The sequence below is a fragment of the Cornus florida genome, unplaced genomic scaffold, assembly GCF_030987335.1.
Source record: "Cornus florida cultivar Cherokee Brave unplaced genomic scaffold, ASM3098733v1 CherokeeBrave_3.0.0_Hap2_Chr03, whole genome shotgun sequence".
Taxonomy (NCBI): Eukaryota; Viridiplantae; Streptophyta; class Magnoliopsida; order Cornales; family Cornaceae; genus Cornus; species Cornus florida.
Genome location: NW_026775573.1, coordinates 46010127 through 46030408, shown reverse-complemented (window position 1 = coordinate 46030408; position 20282 = coordinate 46010127). Strand labels below are relative to the sequence as shown.

At 37.5% G+C, this 20282-nt stretch overlaps 1 pseudogene; it reads left to right on the top strand.

The window, feature by feature from the left end:
* The first annotated feature begins 2284 nt into the window (after window positions 1–2284).
* On the top strand, window positions 2285–7066 carry LOC132300413 (aldehyde dehydrogenase family 3 member I1, chloroplastic-like; annotated as a pseudogene).
* Window positions 7067–20282: the final 13216 nt, after the last annotated feature.

Below are 20282 nucleotides of genomic sequence, written 5' to 3'. Positions count from 1 at the left end.
ATTAACTCTGATTTTCTGTAAAAATAATCTTTCTAAGCTTTGAATAAAATCTGAATAATAATGTAAAAGCCGTGAATAAACCAATGTATATGACATGGTTTATATAGAGTATAGAATGACCTAATCCCTCTGAAAATAAGGTAAATTTCGTGCATAGGATTTGGAATAATTCTAAACCAACTGGAAAATTATTCAGAAAAAGGAAACTGAAGTTGTATTATAAACAAGAGATCTTGAACCGGTTCAAATTTGGCAGTGTATCAAACTTGAACATCTTGAACCGGTTCAAGGAAGCTGAACTGGTTCAAGGTTAGCAGTCTTGAAAGCTCGAATTCTTCCAGCCTTGTTTCATCCTACGGAAATTGTAGACTAACATGGAAAGTGTAGAATGTCCAACCTTGTTCATATTCCTTCTTAATGTAGTGTCTTTACCTTTTTCATCACAAACTCTTCAAGTATAGTAAATTCAAACCTTTCCCAATTCTGTAGTCCATGATGACTTGTAAAACAAGTATTACAATTACAACTCAACTCTGAACTTGTTATGCCAACGATAATTGCCAAAAATAATTAATATCTCATACATATATGGAAAGATGTGAAATATATTGTTTGAAAAAAGAAAGTGGACACTTATTTTGGAACAGACAAAAAAAGAAAGTATGACACTTATTTTAGGACGGAGGGAGTACATATATATATATATATATTAACTTTAAATGCATTATATATCCTCTTCAAATTATGATAACCTTTTTCTTTTTAACTTCTTTTGTAAAATCTTAATTTATTGTATATTAACATTTAGTAGAATTATTTTTATAAGCATTTGTTTTAGTAGTCCTTAGGGGTATAGCGACGTTGGTGGGATCATGAGGTAAGTCTTTGAGATCTCGCTTTCGAATCGCACTCCTGACTTAAATGGTACTTGTGTTATGGGGCCGATATACGTGCTCTAAGGGAAAAAAGGATGAAACATTTGTTAGTAATTTATTAAAAAATTGCAAAAAAGTTTTTAAAACATTTTTTTTAAGAGTAATTTAATCAAATTGGCCATATGAATAATCTAAATTAACCTGACTTTTGAAGTCGAAATCTAAGCTAGAGTTAAAACCCCAGTTTAAAATTAGAAGGATGGGTTGGGGTCGGGTTGAGTAGTTAGGGTTGAAGGTAAGGTTAGAGTTGGATTTGGGTTAAACATTTTATATGTCGGGTTAGGCTCAAGCAAGACCCCCAACCTGCCTGAGTTGCAGCCCTAAATAGGATAAATTGGGGAATAAAATAAAAATTCCCTCAATTTTTAAAAATTTACTAATATCTCTCAACTATTACAAAATTTACAACTTGCTCAATTAGTTAATGTGTTAGTATCTAATTTACCATTTTACCCTTAAAGAAATCAGTAAACAACAGTACAAAATTAATGTGTTAGGATAAACTGGGGAATAAAATAAAAATTCCCTCAAATTTTAAAAGTTTACTAATATCTCTCAACTATTACAAAATTATAACTTGCTCAATTTGTTAATGTGTTAGTATCTAACTTATCATTTTACCCTTAACACTGTATTTGGAATGCTGGATTTGATGGAATTTGGATTTAAAAATAGGATTTACAGTGTTTGGAATGATTGGATTGTGAATGGGATTTTAAAGTAATGGGATTTCAAATATATGTGTTTCAAATCGGGATTTGGAAGATAAATATGATATTATCTTAATTAACCTTTTACAATATCTACTTAACCAATTTCAATCTCCAACCGTCTTCTTCTCATTTAACCCCATCTATTAAATATATACTAGCATATCTCTATCTCCAACGTTATTTAACTAAGTCTATACTACTCTCTCATATAACTGTTAATCAATGTTATTTTACTATTTAGTGATTTTTTTTTAAGTATGTTGGTGATGTTTAATAAGCTAGTTTTTTAATTAAAAAATAATTACTCTTTTTTTACGTGATCGGTTAAATAAGTAAATTTTATATTTCAGTTATATCATGTAGTCCTTGTCTTTGTTTGTCTATTTGATGTAACTTTGGAGCATATTTGACAATAAAATAAATATTTTATTTATCATTTAAATAAGGGCAAAAATGGTATAATATATATTTTTTATTCCAAACCCCCTTTTAAATCCAACTTGTGCAAAAGTAAAAGTTTAGGGAAAAATTTGTGAAATGTTAAAAGTTGAGGGATTTGTTAGTTTATACTAGTAGGTAAATAAATTATACACACATATTAACTGTGTACGGACATTCTGTGTGTTTCTCTCTAAAAGTTGTTGCCGGGCGAGTGTGTCGTCACTTATGGCGGAGAAAGAGAAAGATAGAAAGAAAGAAAGCTCAATGTTCGATGTAGAAATAAGAGAGTGTTTCAATTCTGGGAAGACAGAGCTACGAATGGAGAGTGGAGCAATTAAAGAGAATCGCCAAATACATTGATGAGAGGGAGAAGGACATCGTTGCAGCTCTTCACAATGATCTCTCCAAACCCGAAACTGAAGCTTTCGTTTCCGAGGTCTTATTTTTCTTTCTTTTCTCAATACCCCTGTCTCCGGAATATATATATATATATATATATATATATATATATATATATATATTTTTTTTTTTTTCTCTACTGTAGTCAAATTGCATAGGACTAACAGATTCTATATTATTCAAATGTAATAAATGATCAAATCATTTACTGCAAATAGTATTTTTAGTTTTGCAGAACAATTTTTTATTTTTTGAGCAGTGAAAATAAAAAATTTGTATAAAATCCTGCTTGGTTCACCGCTCCGAGAACTATTTTATGAAAACTCAATTAAAAACATCTGTTTTTATATTTTTTGAATTCAAGAGAAACTTTTTTTTAGTAAGAAATGGCTCGTATTAGGTTTTTTTGTGTTTCAAAAGAAAAATGACTTCCTTTGAATTTTTGTGTCTTTTCGTTAACTTAATCTGCAAACTGAATCGGACCCAAAATTTTCTATCTGGTAGGAGACAGTAGTAACTTTTAAGATGAATTTATCATAGTTACATTTATGTCTTTGTCTTTGATCTCATTATTATAAAGTAATGACTAATCCATCTTCAATCTAGTGTTTACTATTCATATGGAATTTTTCTTCAGATTTCTTTGAGTAAATGCTCTTGTAATTTAGCAATTAAAGAACTGAATCGTTGGATGACGCCAGAAAGGGTATTTCCTGCTAACCCATTCTCCTAAAGAATACTAATGACAATTACGTTATGTTTGGCAGCACCAAATCGACTGTTTGGATTTGGAATTGGAGGAATTTTTGTTCTAAATTTTCTCCAATTCAAAATTCAAACTGCTAATTTGGTGCTCCAAATTAATGATTTAGCATCATTAAGATCCATTTTGGGATTTTTCAGGTCAAAACTTCGTTTAGACTTATGCATCATCAGCAGAAGTTGTTTCAGAACCACTAGGAGTTGTGTTGGTCATTTCCACATGGAATTATCCTTTCAGTATGTAAAACAAATCTTTTAGCATAAGAGTTATATCTAGTGATACTGAATAAAACCAATTACATATTTCTCTGTTCTTTTAAACTAAGAAAGGAAATAATTTTACTTATGCTTTTATCAACTATGTTTTTATTTTTTTATTTTTTTCCTTCCCTCACATCATTGTACTAATATATGTGTACTTAGTTCTATATTTCTTCTTGTCTCTAGATGTTATAGCTACAATTACACATGCATTTTGTGCTCCACATGCATATAATTCTGGCATTATCTGACAAAGAATTTTCCAAGTCCGGTTTATACCAAGCCGCATAATCCATGAGACAATTGGAGTTTCTGATATTGATTGATCTAAATATATGGACATTTAAATCTGTTTTATTTTGTGACAAGATTTGTTTTGAAATTTTGTTCAGTGTCATCACTTGAGCCTGTGATCGGAGCCATTGCAGCTGGAAATGCTGTGGTTCTTAAACAATCAGAAATTGCTCCAGCCACTGCATCGGTGCTTGCTAAATTATTGGAGGAGTATGTCGATAACTCTGCCATAAGAGTCGTTGAGGGGTCTGTTCCTGAAACATCTGCCTTACTGGAGCAGAAGTGGGATAAAATATTCTATACAGGTTGTTAGCCTTCAACAGTTGTTAGAACTTTTCGCATAAGATGATTCTAAGAGATTGAAAGATTTCTTAGTTTCTTGATTTCATATAAAAAATGCCATAGCAATTGTTTTTCTACGATGTTTTGAAAACTTAAATTGTTTACATATACTGTGAAATGATTTTTACTTTTGATGAAGATTACTTACATTTGATGTAAACTTCTTGTGTACATATGATTAAGAAATAATGTTTTCTTGTCTAGTGCACCAAGTGCAGATTTTTGTGGTCCTCGTGGAAATAACTTGTAGTGAAGAATTATTTGTTTTCACCATTACTATAAAACATTTGATTTTTAATTTTAAACAATCGTTTTTAATTTTTAAATTTTTTCAAATTCTGCAGGTAGTGGAAGAGTTGGAAGGATTGTGATGGCTGCTGCTGCAAAGCACCTCACCCCTGTAATTTTGGAGCTCGGAGGGAAGTGCCCTGCTGTTGTGGATTCAAACGTAGACATTCAAGTATGAAACGAGCTATATATCCTCGTTTAATTCTGTTCGTGTCATCTAAATTTTATTAATTTGTTTCACTTCCCGCGTCTTTGTTTCTTTATGCTACCCTAAAGATTGTCGTGAGGAGGATAATAGCAGGCAAGTGGGGATGCAATAATGGGCAAACCTGCATTGCTCCGGATTATTTAATAACCACAAAATCTTTTGCCATAAAGTTGGTAAGATGCCTACTTATGAAGCAAATGTTTATATATGTAGTTTTCATCTCATGATTCCGGTTTGTTCAACAGATAGATGTTCTAAGATCCGAATTGGAGGAATTCTTCGGGAATGACCCAATGGAATCAGAGGACATATCTCGGATTGTAAACTTACATCACTTCACACGTTTGATGAATCTTATGGATGAGGACAGGGAATCTGATAAAATCATGCTTGGAGGCCAAAGAAAACAAGACCAACTGTGAGTTGCATTTATAGTCTCATTCCCATGTTTTCAGATTTATAGCCAATCCTAAGATTATTTCTGTTTATTGCAGAAAGATAGCTCCAACCATCTTGTTGGATGTTCCAGAAGATTCTCAGATAATGAGGGAGGAGATATTTGGGCCATTACTACCCATTCTCACAGTGAGATCAATTAATTGACATTGTCTTTAGATTTTATTTTTTTGCCCGAGATCTGTAATATTGTTCCTTCTCATGGTGACAGAATACTGTATATTCTCTGGAACTTGTTCTTTGAGACGTTTTTTTTCCTCCCATCTAGTATCTTGTGATGGAAAATGGAATCAAGCTACAAGAAATGTTGGCATATTATTTTTTTTTTTCTTTTTTTCTAACATTTAGTTATAACTGCAATTTAACATGAAATATTAACAATATAATTGTACTTCTCATTTTGATAGGTTGAAACTCTGGAAGATAGTTTCACTGTAATCAATTCAAGATCTAAACCTCTCGCTGCATATCTCTTCACAAACGATGGGCAGCTGAAGAAGGATTTTGTGAGGAACATATCAGCAGGAGGAATGCTTATTAATGACACTATCCTCCATGTGAGTATTTTCTCCTGAATCTCATTCAAAATTTCCATAATCTTCTGCAGAGATTCTCAGAGTATCGTATGCCTCGTGAATTATTCTGCTGTTGGATCTTGATCATAGGACTTAAAATGACAACTGTGTGTAATTTACCCTTTTTTTCAAGTGTCATGACTTTAGAACTCTGCCCATTTAGTGCTTTTTGGAGTTTCTAGTTTATTTTCATGCAATCTGCTTTATAGTTTGGCCATAACTGAGATTAAAAAAATTATAATGGAATTATCTGCAGTATTCATTTTAGAAATCTCAGTGCAAATATATCTAGCTAGACAGAAAAAGTATGCTAGCATGACAAACTACTTGCATACGCACATTATAAATTTCATGCTTGCATCCTCTCTCACAAGGAAAGTGATTTGGAGTCGAAAGTCGGACAATTCCGACTAATGTATGTGAGTGGAGGCTGACATGCATCATCATGAGTTCATTAATATCCCCGATGTCATTATGATATCAGCTCCTACTCACATAGAATTAGTCGGATTTGTTCGACTGTTAGACTCCCTATCATTATTCCTCTCATCCTCAACTTTGATTTAGTTTGTTATATATGGTGGAATACTCTCTTAGAGTAATCTCAATGCGCATATATCTAGACAAAAAAAGGCATACCAGCATGACAAACTTCAAGCAAACTTGAATAAGCACATTAGTAATACGAAGGTTTTTTTTTTTTTTTTTGAAAGGTTAGTAATACTAAGATTGATACTTGCATCCTCTCTCATAAGGAAAGTGATTTGGAGTCAAAAGTCCGACAATTGCGACTGATTTTTGTGAGCGATGATGACATCATCATGATATTGTTAATATCCCCGGCATGATGACGAGTCAGCTCATACTCACATAAAATTAGTTGGATTTGTATGACTGTTAAGACTCCCTATCATTACTCCCCTCATAATATGTTCAACTTTGATTTAGTTTGTTGTATACGAACTAAAACTATGTACACATTGATGCAGGTTGCAGTCTCTGGTTTACCTTTTGGAGGAGTTGGGGAGAGTGGGATGGGGTCATACCATGGTAAATACTCTTCTGATGCCTTTAGTCACAAGAAGGCGGTTCTTTACAGGAGTTTTAAAGGAGATTCATCCGTAAGGTATCCTCCATACACACATGGAAAGCTCAGATTTTTTAAGGCCATAATGAATGGTGACATATTGGGAGCAATACTTGGTCTAATTGGATGGACTAAGGATTGATTGATAGATACACAAATATTTCTGTATAGATATATAATAAAAATCCATAAATTTTCTTTGCTGTTGATTACATACAAAAATGTATAGTTGCTATAAAATGGGATTGATTCGAGTATTTCACGATTTTATGTAGGGTAAAGTGCACCCCAAAAAAAAAAAATGCTATATAAAAATTGCCACAAAACATTTCTGCCCGTGTCCTAAATTTGAGGCCCTAGACGACGGCCTAAGCTGCCTAGACAGTCTTGGCCGAGTTCTAAGGGACCCTGGAAAAAAAGGGTAATAGTACAATAATCAGGTGGAGTAATGGGTTGGACCCAGTCCATGTTGGGCTTGACCCATCCAAAACACACGTGCGTAGTGCTTAGGTCCTTGGACCCTAGTAGCAAAAATAATTAGCATCCCACAAGAAGGTTATGCTTTTGGTAACAGAATCTGACAAGGGCAGAGACAAAGTATGGAAAGGGCTAAAAAATTTTTTGGGTTAATTTTACCTACACCCCCTGACTTTTGCCTATATTTCACTTATACCCCCTCTACGTTTCATAATTCAACCTACCTCCCTTGAGGTTTTGGTTTGTGTAGCAAATTACCCCCTACTGTTAAGCAACTCATGGTGTGTGCTGATGTCAGCATAAGCAAATTGTTAGAAAGTCATTTTTGCCCTTCTAATATCTAAAGTGACATCTTTAACCTCGTTCACCAATACGCAATTACAAAACTGCCCTTAATTTGTTAACTCAAGTATACAAAAATGCCCTTCCTTTCACTTCAATATATATATATATATATATATATATATATATATATATTCATATGTCATCTTCTTCCTACCACACACAGACTCATATAATTCTATTCTAGGGTCAGAAATATATATCATCTTCTTCCTTCCACACACAGACCCATGTAATTCTATTATAAGGTCAGAGATTGGTTATATCGTTTTCTCTCTACCCTTGAAGCAATTGTGAAGCCCAAATTGGTCCTTTATTTTGCTGGCTTCAAGCTCTCAATTGCTGTGTTCTTAAAGTGGTTTGTCGACTAAGAGAGGCCATAGTTTCAGTTTGCCCAAGGGTCGAGGATTATGTAAGCCAGAAAGTCACGGTCGAGGGTTTCGGCGTCGACGGTGGTGATCAACAGTGCAATGTTGGAGAGGCTGCAAGGGTTGGGTCCGGCCCTCCTGTCGGAGCACGAGACGCTGATTTTCTCTGCCGATTAAGACGTCGTCAAGCCTGTAATCCGATGTCCTGCCGCCGAGGGACATTGATTACCATACCGTAGAGGTTGTAATCCGACACTTGCTGCTGACATCAACTTGGGCTTCAGCGTCGTTTTCTGCAATCGACTTCGCCTTCGATTCTTCACCATCGACGTCCATTTCGGCAGTGGTGGCGGCGAAGGAATTGACTTCGCTTTTGATTCTTCGCCATCAATGGCGTGAAGAGGACGGCGGACATGCTTCAATGGAAGACACCGATGAGACTGTTTGGCAGAATGAAATGACCGGTATGAGGGGAATTGTGACAAGGCCGGTGAAGCTTGCAGTTTTAAATTGGGTTTCATCGAGGTGGGTTGAGGAATCGCTGCTCGCCGGACTGAATTGGGTTTGGTCAAACTTAGTTTTTTCTAGCTTTGAGAATGACTGAATCGCTGAACTGGGTTTCGTATGGCTGAATCGTTGCTCGCCGAACTAAAAAAGAAAGGGTTTGAGAATTGAATTGGGGGTTCGGATGATAGATGCGCTAGAGAATCGAATTGGGGGTTTGAATCGTTGCTTGCCGTCTCTGTTGCGTCGTAGGTCAATTAATATCACCGGCGGTGGCCATTTGGGGTGTGACCTGCTTCTGGCGGGTGCTCCGGCGGGTGAATTCCTCTTCGTCATGTGAGGCAGAAGCCGCTGCTCTCTGAGCTTCTATACGGCGGTGACACTCCTCCGTATGTGAAGAAGCTCTGAGCCAACATGACCCAATCGGCGTCGAGCTTCAGCGAATGGATCTGACCAACATTACCTGTACACGAAGTTCAGTCCGTCCATGGCATGCTTACCGTAACTGCATCACCTGTACTTGCTGTATATGTGTATATATTTATATATGTGTATGTAATCTGTATATGTTTGTCTATGAGTAGGGTGTTTTAGTCTTTTTCATTCAACTCTAAATTTTTATAAATATTAGTAATATATCATTGATGGGCAAAATTGTAAAATTACACAACTCTATTAGTATAATTAACGGCCATCATAGTGAAGGGAGGTAGGTGAAATTATGAAACGTAGAGGGGGTGTAAATGGAATATAGGCAAACGTCAGGAGGTGTAGGTAGAATTAACCCAAAAAAATTTGTCAGCTTCGCGGTTTCACCTTGTTTAAACAGGTAATCCAACTTAGAGAAACTCAGGGAGTCTCTCTCTCTCTCTCTCGTTCTCTTCTCTTTGAAGAGTTCTCCGCTTGTTGGAGTTCTCCGCTTGTCGGAGTGATTGTTGTGAGCTTGTCTCACTTTGGGTTTCCTTCTTTCCCTTCTTTTTCTCTTCTATTCTCTTTTTGGTTGATCGTATCACTGTTGTCCAACTTTGTTACTTGGTTTTCTGGTTTATGACGGTTCTGGGTCTTGAACTTTGTTAGTTGTCTGTTTAATTTTTTGGGTGCTGAGTGTAGCAAAAGTGGGGTGTTGCGTTTGGGTGTTGGGTCTGATCTTGGTGTCCGGCGATTCTGATTCAATTACCCGGCTCTGTTTTCCCTTCTTCTTCCCTTTTTTTCTGTTTTTTTTTGGTTGGTGTACTACGGGATCTTGCTTGGTTGCCCAATTGTGAAGTGTTGTTTCGCCTTTTTGGGCTGCTATACAATTCTCTGGCTATTGTTGTGGTGTTTATGTTTGTTCGTTTGGTGGCGATTGTATATAGTTTGGGGCTTCTGCGTAACAGGACGTGGTGTGTTGTGGTGTGTTTTTCGGTTGGTTTGTCGGCGGTATGGTTTCTCGGCGTTGAGCTCCAATCCCTAAGTTTTCTGGAGGCGTCTCGTGTACTCTATTGACCGTGGTTACCGAGGATGACTACTTTGCTGAATTGGGCTGGTGTTGGGCCTTTATCTCCCTCTGCGATTCGCTCTTCTCATTTAGAGGCCCAAGTTTTGACCCATGGTTCGGGATCTATGGTTACCCCATCTTTAGCTTGTACTTCTTCCTCACAGGCCCCTGTTCATGATTTGGGCCTATTTTTGCATCGTTCTTGTCCGGTTTCTAGTAATAGAGTGTCTTCCTCAGGTATCTCTACTGGTTCTTCTTTTCCTAATATTCCACTTGTATCACATTGTGCGTTTCATCCTGCTTCTCTACGAGTGTTGGTTTGGAATTGTCAAGGTATTGGTAATTCTCTTACTGGTTCGACAATTAATGCGACTTCAAAGGGCTCACAATCCGGATATTATAGCTCTCCTTGAAACTAAAACTGGTTTGCAAAATCTTCAACGGTTGAAACGCCGTCTCAAGATGCCTTATGTTTGGTGTGTGGATTCAGTGGGATCGGCGGGGGGTCTCGCTTTGCATTGGCGGGTCGACCATTTATTTAAAATTGTGGATTTTTGTGACTATCAAATTACAGTGGAGTTATGTTCAGTTCGCCAAGGTTCTTGGTTTATTACTTTTATTTATGCAAGCACTAATGATCGTATTCGTGCGGCGCAATGGGACTACCTCAAACGACAGCAGCCTTTGTGGGGTAATCGGTGGCTTATTATTGGTGATTTTAATGATTTATTATCTCCGATGGAAAAACGAGGTGGTCTTCTAACACCCTATTGGGTTCTCAAGAATTTTCAAACTTTAGTATCTGATTGTGGGTTACTAGATTTAGGATTTGCGGGCTATCCCTTTATGTGGTGTAACCACCGTCGTGGTTTAGCTAATATTCAGGAACGCCTGGATCGTGCTTTAAGCAGTAAGGAGTGGCGACAGATGTTCCCCCAGGCCCGAATTTGTCATCTTACTGTGGTGGGGTCTGATCATAGTGCTCTGCTTCTTGACCTTGTACCGATTTTTCATCAGAAATCTTGTTAATTCCGTTTTGATGCCCGCTGGGTGGCTGATCCTATGTGTGAGACTATTGTTTGGAATGCCTGGAGTCGTCCAGTTATCGGGTCCCGTTTGTTTCGATGCTCTGAAAACCTCAAGTCTTGTAAACGTTCTTTACTTACCTGGGCTCAGACCATCAATTTTAACTCTCGAAGCCAAATTGCACAAGCTGAACTTCGATTACAACATTTGCAAGAGCACTCGGATGAATACGATCTTGAGCAGGTCCATTTTGTGGAGACCCAGTTACACTCTTTGTGGCAACAGGAGGAACTGTATTGGTTTCAGAAATCACGGATTCAATGGTTGAAGTTGGGGGATCGCAACTCTCAATTTTTCCATACCTCTACTCTTCGTCGCCAGCGGCGCAATCATATTTCTGGACTCGAGGATTCTTCTGGTCGTTGGATTGAAAAGGATTCCTAGATTCAGGATCTCTTTCTTCACTATTTTCAGGGCTTGTTTCGTACTTCTGCTCTGATTGGTATTGATCATTTCTTACGGCACATTCCGCCATGAGTTACTCTTGATATAAATAATCGATTAATTCGGCCGCCTACTGAGGAGGAAATTTGTGGAGCTATTTTTGCTATGCAGTCATGCGAAGCTCTGGTCCTGATGGTATGACTCCGTTATTTTATCAGCGATATTGGCATATTATTAAGGCGGATTTTATTACGGCGGTATGTAGTTTTATGCATTCGGGTCATCTTCTATCTAGTCTAAATCATACTAATATCGTTTTAATTCCTAAAACTGAATCGCCCACCCATGTTTCCCATTATCGACCAATATCATTATGTTCTATTGCTTATAGGATTATTGCTAAGGTGCTGGCTAATAAACTTCGTGAAATTATTCCCTTTATTATTAGTGAGTCTCAGAGTGCGTTCGTTCCGAGCAGGCACATTATAGATAATATTTTGATATCTCATGAGATTCTCCACTACCTAAAAAATAAACGTATAGGTAAACAATCGTTCCTTGCATTGAAATTGGATATGACTAAAGCTTATGATCGAATTGAATGGCCTTTTTTTTTAGCCATGCTTGAGAAATTGGGTTTTCATACTCATTGGATTACTTTAATTAAGGCATGTATTTTAATAGTATCGTATTCTGTGATGATCAATGGTATACCAGTGGGGTTGTTTCGTCCTACGCGCGGTCTCCGCCAAGGGGATCCGTTATCTCCTTATTTATTTATTTTGTGTGTAGAAGCTCTGTCTCATTCTTCGCAGGTGGCCCTTCAGCGTCGTGTTTTATCTGGGATTCGGGTGTGTCCCCAAGCTCCACCTATTTCTCACTTATTTTTTGCAGATGATTCTATTATTTTTTGTCAAGCTTTTACTATTGAGATTGTTTTTCTTAAGAACCTCTTGCAGAGATAGGAAAGGGCATCTGGGCAACAGATCAATTTTTCTAAATCTTCTCTTTTCTTTTCACGTAATACTTGTTTGGAGGATCGTGTTGCTTTGTGTCAGCTGCTAGGCATTCAGGAAGAGGGTTTGCGTGCAAAATATTTAGGCATGCCTGTGATTATTGGTAGATCCAAGTGGGATGTATTTCAATATATCTTCCAACATGTCGCTACTCGCTTAGCACCTTGGAAATCTCTACTCTTATCTCCTGCAGGTAAAGAAATTTTAATTAAATCAGTTTTGAGTGCTTTAGCCACATATGTTATGTCCTGCTTTAAGCTGCCCCGTAACCTTTGCAATTCCATTCTGAAGTATGTTTGTCAATTTTGGTGGGGTAAAGTGGGTGCCTCTGCTTTTATACATTGGGTTAAATGGGAGCTTTTGTGTACTGCTAAAGATGAAGGGGGCTTAGGGTTCGAAATTTTGAGGCTTATAATGATGTTTTGTTAGCTAAGTAGGGTTGGAATTTTTTGGTTCACCAAAATGGAATGGCTTTTAAGATCTTCAAAGCTAAATATTTTCGCAATTGCTCCTTTTTAGAAGCGCCATTGGAATCAAATCCTTCTTGGGCTTGGCGTAGTATTTGGTCTACACAATCTCTCATTGTTGCTGGATCTAAATGGATTGTGGGCAATGGTCTTTCTATTAATATTTGGAATGATCGTTGGGTTCCTGGTTTGACTGGTACGCTGATACGACCTCCTCAGCTGGTGCTTCCTGAAGTAGTGGGGGACTTATTTGATGCTCAGCGGACTGGTTGGAATGTCATTTTGATTCAATCTTTATTTCTGCCCCCTATTGTGCAAGCTATTCTTAGTTGCCCTTTCAGTCTTTTCTCTAAAGCAAATAGGTTGGGGTGGGATGGCGAGCCTAATGGTAAGTTTTTGGTAAAGTCCGTTATTTTCTGGCATTTAAATTGCGGCACCAGGGGGAAGCTAGATTTCAGGGTGTTAATTCTCTTACTTCTCGACAACACTTGTTGTGGCGTAGCATATGGAAATGCAAACTCCCACCAAAGATACAACATTTTTTATGGAAATGTTGTCATCTTACTCTTCCGGTTCGCCACCTGCGATACCCCCTCCTCAGATAATGCTTCCTGAAGTAGTGGGGGACTTATTTGATGCTCAGCGGACTGGTTGGAATGTCATTTTGATTCAATCTTTATTTCCGCCCCCTATTGTGCAAGCTATTCTTAGTTGCCCTTTTAGTCTTTTCTCTAAAGCAAATAGGTTAGGGTGGGATGGCGAGCCTAATGGTAAGTTTTCGGTAAAGTCCGCTTATTTTTCGGCATTTAAATTGCGGCGCCAGGGGGAAGCCAGGTTTCAGGGTGTTGATTCTCTTGCTTCTCGACAACACTTGTTGTGGCGTAGCATATGGAAATGCAAACTCCCACCAAAGATACAACATTTTTTATGGAAATGTTGTCATCTTGCTCTTCCGGTTCACCACCTGCGATACCCCCTCCTCAGATAGTGCTTCCTGAAGTAGTGGGGGACTTATTTGATGCTCAGCGGACTGGTTGGAATGTCATTTTGATTCAATCTTTATTTCCGCCCCCTATTGTGCAAGCTATTTTTAGTTGCCCTTTCAGTCTTTTCTCTAAAGCAAATAGGTTAGGGTGGGATGGCGAGCCTAATGGTAAGTTTTCAGTAAAGTCCGCTTATTTTCTGGCATTTAAATTGCGGCGCCAGGGGGAAGCCAGGTTTCAGGGTGTTGATCCTCTTGCTTCTCGACAACACTTGTTGTGGCGTAGCATATGGAAATGCAAACTCCCACCAAAGATACAACATTTTTTATGGAAATGTTGTCATCTTGCTCTTTCGGTTCGCCACCTGCAATACCTCTCAGATCCGAGACACGGGTTAATCAGGCCTAGACCCAAACCCGAGGGAAATATCAAACAATTAAAGTATTTTAAAGCGAACACAGATTATAAAAATGAAATAAGAAATATAATAAAGTTGAAAGAAATACTAAATATAAAATCCTCCAAATAATACAGAGTAATAAAACTCCAATTCTCAAAAATCTCCAAGAGTACAACTTGGGAATCCATCTCGTGGACCCCTGAATAAAATCCCAACTGAACTGAATAACAGAAAACAAAACTAAACTAGAACATCGAGAGAAGTCCTACGTAAGCAGATGAATGAAAGACTGTCATCGGCAAGCACGATTAAGCTCTAAGGCTGGAACCGTCCTGTATCTGAAAAGAATAAAAGAGTGGGTCAGGTCCACGACCAAGTTCTAATCTAACTGCAATCCATACAGTGACCCGATACGCAGATACACTATAGATACCTCACAATAGCTATCTAGTCCATAAGTTTGTATATATCCACACTAAGTGACATTCACTGGACTATAGTAGGGGTCTCAACCTGAATAGAAAGCAACATGTGAAAATGTACCTAAAGGTGGGCATGAGTACCTAGACCTAACAGGGTATACTTCAACCTACTATAGCCAGTTACGCATCCACCGCATATACGCACCCTAACCAACGAGCCTGAGACTCAAACTCATCTCGTGGTACCATAATCATATATCTAAAGTCCGTCCAAAACCAGAGTATGTCATTCAATTATTCATTGAGGTGACATAAAGAACACAGTCCAGTTAGTCACTCAACTTATTCAACTGATATGACTTAACTACAACCAACTAATCCAGGAAGTCACTTAACTTAGTCAGTTGATCTGACTAAAACACAATGTAGGATTCAATATTTTACAATCCATTCATTTAATCCGATAGATTAGGTCTTAGCATTTTGAGCTAAACCATCCTTAGTATGCCACCGTCCCATACCGGTGCATACAATCCTCCATATCTATGTAAATTACAACACATAAATAATAGTTTAGCAATTTACAGTCCAAAATCATAATCTAAATAATTGCAGAAAAGTGTTTAATATTTCAGCAACTATAATCTAAGCGTTAATCCATGTAATTGCAGAAAAGGTTAAATATTTCAACAATTGACATCCAAAACATGCATAGATCAAAACAAATAAATAAATGACCCTATCATGCATTTAAAATAAGTTTTATAAACATACTAAATCGCATTAAATTGCTGAAATTTAATTAAGCAATTTATTTCTCTTCCATCCGTTAACAGCATAGAAAGTTCATTAATTTTTATACTGTTTATCCCATTGACTTAGAGGTCAACTTTAATCAATTTAAGGTCTTAATAACACCCAAAATCAATTTCTTAATCCCTCTGTGAAGACCTATAACCATTAGAACAGTTCCCATGCTCAAACCATACCAACAGTGCGTAGAAAAAAAAATATCAGAAAGTGTAAATTGGAGAGAGCCTGCTCCTTGACTTTGGAAGCAGGCTCTTTATGCTTGGGAGCCGGCTCCAAGGACCTTGGAGCCTGCTCTGTGAGTGTGGGAGACGGCTCCCACTTCCATGGAGCCGACTCTCACCTCCTTTGAGAGCTTCCAACCCCGTTTTGCTCCGTTTCAGCCCATCTACTCTGTCTCTGGCCATTCCAACCTTACTGTTCTTCCTCTAAATTGAACTTAAAGGTCTTAAATCACATCTAGTATTAATTCAGACCTTTGTTTATTGCAGTAAGATTCAATACAAGATTAAAACAGTGGCGACTTTTTATGCTAAAACAGAGACGATGCAACTATACATGATAGAATTATTGCAGATAAGTTTTCACAAATAACAGATAATCAAAGTTAACATATAAAAATCATGCATGGTTCAGTTAATGTCCAATTAATCTCCTAGAGACTATCTAGGTGCACAGAACACAAGCCAACAGGAAAGAGGAAGAAAAGAACTTGCCTGTGATTTCAGTTATGAAATCCCGGCGTCGTGTCCACGTTTCCGGCAACACTGCAATACTGTCTAGCCTTCTATTACTTCTGCTCCTCCCTTTTCCTAGGTCTAACCTTTAAGCCGCAGTCGAAACCCTCACCGAACGTACTCTGTTTGCTCAAAACCCCTCTCTGTTTCTCTATGTAACCTTGATACGTGAACAAAGGTTGTGTATTCTAAAACCCTAAGTCGACATACTGTTCTATATATATAGAGACTTAAATAAAACCCTATTCCCTGTATGATTAGAGACAGAGCCCTAATGTCGATCTTAGTCGGCCCATAGAACAACCTAAGTTAATCCATGTCGGCTACATATACTGACTTCCTAGAGAACCCTAGTTAATGAACGTAATTTAAAAACTCTTTAAACTTATTTTACCTTAGAATTAATAATTACTAAATTAATACAATTAAAGAAAATACAAAAGATAATTAAATAAAACCATTCAATTACTGAAAATAATAAATCAATTAATGCAATGTAAGCACATAAATAAACAATTAAACCAAATAAATGCAATTTAAACACATAACTAAACAATTAAATCAATTTAATTCAAATATCAATTAATAAATGCAAATAAACAATTAAAGCAACAAAATTAACAATTTAAACAAAATAAAAATGCAATAAAATAAAAATTAAAATGCCGAGACTATCTTTTTAAAAGTAGGGGTATTACATTCTTTCCCCCTAACAAAAGGAATTCCGTCTTCGGAATTCGCTCTTACCTTTTTTCAATATTTCAGGAAACTTTGAGCGAATGACATCCTCCCGTTCCCAAGTAGACTCAGCTTCATTGTGATGACTCCACTGAACACACACCAAAGGGATAACCTTATTACGAAGGATTTGATCTCGACGGTCGATAATACGACACGGTGGCTCCAAATAAGTTGCATCCGGCTGCAACTCAATCTCCCCAACATTGATATGCTAATATCGATCCTCATCTCGAAGAAATTTTCGCAACATGGAAACATGGAATACATTGTGTACGCAATCCAAATTATCCGAAAGTGCCAACCGATAAGCAACAGCTCCAACTCGATCCGTAATCATGCATGGACCGACAAATCGCGGAGATAACTTCCATTTCTTCCCAAAGCGCATTACACCCTTCATAGGAGACACTTTGAGGAGAACCTGATCCCCAACCTGAAACTCCAAAGCACGTGTGCGATGATCCGCAGAACTCTTTTGCCGACTCTGGGCAGCACGCATGCAATCCCTAATAAGAGCAATCCTCTCAGAAATATCCCAAATGAACTCAGAACCTAAGAATCTGCTCTCACCAACCTCCATCCAACAAACAGGCGACACAAAACCCCCTGAAAACTCTTCCACAATCCTGACACAAAGCTCGAATCCCCGTCCGATATAATAGATAACGGAATTCCATGTAGCTTTACAATCTCTGTAATGTAAAGTCTCGCCAACTGCTCCGAAGTGAAGTCAGTGCGAATAGGCAAGAAATGAGCTAATTTAGTCAACCTATCCACGATTCCCCAAATGGAATTGTGATCCTTGAAAGAATTAGGCAATCCCTTTACAAAATCCATAGAAATGCTCTTCCATTTCCACTCCAGTATAGGTAATGGCTGTAGAGTTCCTGACGGCCTCTGATGATTAATCTTGACCATCTGACAAGTACTATATCGAGAGACAAAACTAGTAATGTCTTTTTTCATACTTTGTGATACCCCCAGATTTCCGGATGCGGGTTGGCCAGGCCCACGCTCGATAACCCGAGGATATCAAATCAATTAGCAATAATCGAACACAGAATATAATTAAGATAAACATGAGTAAATAAAATTCACTGGAAAGAAACTAAATGAAAATCCTTTATTGAAAACTTCAGAATAAATCTTATAAATAAGAACTAGTCTGTTACAACCAACTTTTTCAATTATAATACAACTCGAGAATCCATCTGGTGGACCCCTAATCAAAAGCCAATACTAGAAAGCGAAGAACTAAAAAGAAGTCCACTGCTAAACCATGAAGAACCTCTTACATCGTCGGTAGAATGAGTAGACGTCTCTGCTCAGCACGAACAAGCTCTAAGACCTGGAACCGTCCGTTACCTGAAAAATAATAGTGGGTCAGGTCCACGAACAAGTTCTATCCTAACTACAATCCAAATAGAGACCCGATACGCAGATACATCCTAGACATCTCATTCATATCTATATAGTCCGTAATAGATAAAAATATATCCACACTACAGGACTCTCACTAACTATGCTGAGGGTCTCAACCTGAATAGAAGGTAACATGCAATACGCACCTGAGTGGGCATGACTACCTAAGCCTAACAGGGTATACCTCAACCAACATAGCTAGCTACGCATCCTACTGCATATACGCACCCTAACCGTCGACTATGAGACTCAAGCTTAAATCGCGGTACTATAATATATATATATAAATTCCCATCCAAACCAATGTAGTGCCGCTCAACTGATTCATTGCCATGACACGACATAAAATTAGGATTTAAATGTTTTAGTTAAAACCCTATTCATCCTAACGTAGAAATATAAACAACCATCCAGTATGTCGTTCAACTGTTTTAGTTGACAGGACATGAAACCATGTAGGATTTAACTGTTTTTAGTTAATCCATTCCGTATGTATGAATGGGTAGGAATTAACGTTGTGACCTAATCCATCCCTCCGTATGCCACCGTCCCATACCGGTGCATATATGTAAATGATCCGTAAATGAGCCAACATTATAAGCAGTACATCAAATAAAGTCCACATTATCCATATAGTTGACAAACACAGAATTTAAACAAGTCATCAACTAAATATCCAGAATCCATCCATGTAATTAAACGAGACAAAGTTTACTAATTCGTCATGTTATAATCCAGCATCCATCCAGGTAATTGACAGAAAATATATTTAATTCTTCAATTAATTCCAAGCCAACATCCAATTGAAGTCCAAACTCTAATCCAAATAATTGCAGTGTAATAGTTAAAATTACAGCAACTAAAGTTCCAAGCTTAAATCCATGCATTGCAGAAAAATATTTAGTATTTCAACAATTAATATCCAGGATATGCATAGATCACACTTGTTAATTAAATGATCCTAGCATGCCACCAGAACAAGATTTTTAAATATAAATATACTCCTCTAAATTACTGAAATTAAACTAGGCAATTAAATTCGTTCCTTCCATTAACAGCCTGCACCGCTGCACTTTCCCTCTTACTGTTAAATCCAATAGTACTAAGACAATAATTTATTATGTAAGGCTCTAATATAACATGGTAATATTGTTTAGAATCCATGTTCCAACCCTTTTTAATTCCTAGACATAGTTTGCATAATTAAATCCTTCCTGTCCGTTAAGTCCTTAAACAGCCTGCGACTTACTTAAGATTTTTCTACTGTTTAAAACATTAGCATAACAACAAATTAATGCATCTTAGGGCTTTAATACTCCATGAATTAGTGTTTTAAATCATCACAGTAGCCCAGACATTGTTTAAAAACCCACAGTTAGACCAAACAAGGCGCAACTGCTTCAGTGTACGCACAAAAAGAAAGAGCCTGCTCCCAAAACAAGTGGAGCAGGCTCCACTTTGCCTAGAGCCGAGCCGGCTCTCCTTTCCTAGAGCCGGCTCTCTCCATGGGAGAGCCGGCTCTCTCCCCTTTGAGAGTCCCAGTTTGTTCCTTCGCCGTCTCCGACGGTCTGCTCCATCTCTGAACCTTTCCTACCCCTCTGTTGCTTCTTAAATCTAGTCTTAAGAGTCCTAGAAACATCCAACAACAACCCTATGCCTTGTTCACAACAGTTCAATTCAAATACAGTATTTAAAACCTTAACCGATTAAACATGCTTTCACTCCAAACTAGAAACCAGAGGTACAAGAACTAAAACAGATTACTTCCACATATACGGACATATGATTTAGCATATAACAAGCATGTATAAATTAACTAATGATCAATTAAAACCCTAGAGACAGTCTAAGGATGCACAGAACACAGGCAACGGGAGAGAGAAAG